Consider the following 3,461-nt stretch of genomic DNA (forward strand, 5'->3'; position numbering starts at 1 on the left):
TATATATATATATATCATGAATGGACAATTTAATTTTCAAGAAGACGGTCCTAGCAAACTATCGGATGAAGAGGAAGAAATATGTAAAGTTAGTTCCCTGCTTTTGCTTTGCGCACTATAAATAAATGACAAACGGCGAGAGATCTAATTAATATACACTTGTATGTATTTGAATTGGAGATTCAATATAAATGTAGAGCATGTGTACTCACAGGAAAATTGAACTTCCGCCTAAGTCTTTCTCTCCATTTGCCGCAGACCAAATGACGGAACCGATACCAAGCCCTACACGGAGTTTAAAGCTATGATTCGTAGTAGCAATTAATTATAACAAGATTCTTAATTAACATAGGAACTTATGACAGTACCTGTCTATAAGTTCGAAAACATTGTCAAACGTAGACTCTTTTTTATCCATTGAGTCATATACGTTGACGGTGCAGGCCTCCAGGTCGAAGAGTAAAAGGACCCAGTGGAATTTGCAATGTGCGTGGGATGCATTACATATGAAACACTTAGCATGTTCGTACGGGAATGAAATTTGGTATAGGAAGATAGTAAAATTAAACTAACTCTGTGTTGTACGGCAACAGTATGAACGTCTTGTAATGCTGCGCCTTCAGGAGATGGACAAGATTGTCCTCTGTGGCTTGCGGATACTAGTCGAGCATTGCGACGTTTACTTTCCGAGGGTCGATGAATCCAGTATCGAAAACCCCCCGCCGTCGGGCCCTTTGAATCTCCATTCTACAACGATAAAAGGAAGTATATATTATATATAGTCTACTTATATACAAGGACCTAATTAATTAAAGGAAACGTAATAAGAAATCTAACTGAACTATACTTACAAAATCCAGCAACTCAAAATAGAGACGTCAAGGGCATCTAGCTGGTATACTTCGTAGATACCCTTGAAATTGATCCAGAGAATGTCATCTCCTTGCAAGAAGTCCGTGTCCCTTATCCTCGCTTCGATCATCTCTCTATCGGTGGCGCTCATCTCCATGTACAGTTGATGGAACTTGTACATTTGTGTGGATAGGGACTGCAGCTGCTTAGGCTTGACAAGCGGTTTACCGAGTTCGTACATGTATTTCACTTCCGCCTTTTCGATTGGTGCGCCTCGTAGCAATTGATCCGTAATTAGCCCGGTGTCATTAATAATTTCTTGTATTCCAAACTCTTCACCGGTCACCAACGGCTCGATCTCCTGGTTTGGTTGCTCTCCAAGCTGACGGACTGGTTTGGACTTTCCAGAAGATGCTTTCTTGAGTGTTCGCTCATAGTCCGATAGCTTTATGGCCTCCTTGGCAGGTGCAGACATACCCCTGAAGAAGTTCCTGACACTCGGGTCTCTCGGGTCTATAGGAATCTTCTTTTCTAGACTTCGAGGCTTCAATTGTCTCCTGACTTCTGATGCCACATAAGCGTCAAGCTCCTCTTGCGTGCAATCGTACCACGGGTCCTTGTTCTTGGCGGCGTCAACTTTCGCATTCTTCGTTGCCCTTGTGGGGGCAGGTGGTGGAGCTTGGGGGGCCCTTGACTTGGAAGGTGCCGGACGAGGAGCTTACGAAGGAGACGGTGTAGGAGCCTGAGGAGGAGTCGGTGCAGGAGCCTGAGGAGGAGTCGGTGTAGGAGCCTGAGGTGGAGACGGTGCTTGAGCATGAGGAGGAGACGGTGTAGGAGCCTGAGGAGGAGATGGCGGACCCGGAGGAGATGGTGCACGAGACGCCGCTTGTCGCCCAGGGAGGATGATGTACCGCTTGCGCCATAGTATAATGGCGTGGCTTGTGTCTCATAGATGCGTCTCACCGTCTCCTCCAGGGTAATCCAACTCGAGGTCCTCGTACGCGCCTTCGACCAACTCAACTTCGACCTTGGAGTATCCTGCTGGAATCGGCCTGCAGTGGTAAGTACCTGAAGGGTCTGTTGGGATGGCCATGCCCGACGCCACCTTCACATGGTGAGAGGTTATTTATTAGTAATCAACATATATAAGCAGCAACTTGCGGAATGGACAAATCTAAAATCTATAAACTATGAGCTTACCTTTATTGATAAGTTCTTGAAGGGAATATGCAGCTCACATGGTGTCCACTGAGTGATGTCATCAACGGGGCAGGTGGTTTCGTCCTGGGTTTGCATCGCGTCCATGCTCTGTGATCCTACCTGCCTCGTTGAGGCGCAGCTGCTACGATTTCCTGAAGGGCTCACCATTGTAGGAGGAATGGTCGGCTGGGGATCATGGGACCGATGTGTGGCCATGCGTTCATCAACCTTCCTTGCCACCTCCTCTTGCATGCTGAGCTCATAGCTCGATATCCTGTACTCAAGATTTGCAATCTTCGCCTCGGTATCTCTCTTGCTCCTCATCCGACTCCTGTACGTGTGGATGTCCTCCTTGAACCCAATCTTCCAAGGAATCACCCCTTTCCCTCGTGTTCGTCCTGGATGCTTTGGAGTCTGCAGGGCGAGTGACAGCTCGTCCTTCTCTCTATCGGGTCAGAACGTGCCCTAAGAAGAGGCTTCCACTGTGTCCGTTAGTCAACGCGCAGCCTCGCGTATCTGATCGCTGAAGACCAGGGAGCCATCAACTGGGTTGAGCGTTCCACCGTGAGCATAGTACCAGAACTTCGATCGATCCGGCCATTTAGCGGTGGCCGGTTCGATACCCCTCTCAAGCAAGCTTGCCTCCATCTCCTCCCACTTCGGCATCGCGACGCTATAGCCGCCTGACCCCAAGTGGTGATGGTACTTCTTCTTGGCGGCATTTTCTTTGTTTCTTTCCATCATCGCCTGCCCTTGTTGACCTGTCTTATATGCAACGAACTCGTCCCAGTGATCCCTTAGCTTTGGGAATGTGTCGAAGTTCGGTGTCTGCCCCTTCAGGATATATTTCTGGTACAGATCTCCCTTGAAGCTCTAAAACTGTTCTGCCATTTTGTTTAGAGTCCACCTTTTCTCTTTGTCCTCTGTACCCGCGGAAAGGGTGAATGTCTCGAGCATTTTGGTCCACAACATCTCTTTCTCCGAATCTGGGACAAAGCTCTCATGATCTCCGCGTGCCCTTGTTCTACGCCAGTACACCGTACTGACAGGCACGTTATCCCGCACAACCCAACCGCTGTGTCGTACGTAGTTCTTGGCTGCTTCCGCCGGGGCACTAGGTTGGCCATCTTCGTCCACTTCCGTTATGATGTGTCGACCCTCTAGCTTCTTCGCGGCACCTCGTTGCTCGCGTGCCCTCTTCTGTCCAGCGGAGGGTTGACTTCCACTAGCCTCCTCCTCCTGGTTCCCCTCCACATCCCTCTCCACGTGCCCCTCCTGGTTCCCCTCCATATCCCTCTCCACGTGCCCCTCCTGGTTCCCCTCCGCATCCCTCTCCACGTTCCCTTCCTCGTTCAAGTACTGGTTTGGATCCTCATTCCCCTCTTCTTCGTTCCAGTACTGGCTGCTTC

This window comes from Oryza glaberrima, chromosome 12 (assembly GCF_000147395.1).
Source record: "Oryza glaberrima chromosome 12, OglaRS2, whole genome shotgun sequence".
NCBI lineage: Eukaryota > Viridiplantae > Streptophyta > Magnoliopsida > Poales > Poaceae > Oryza > Oryza glaberrima.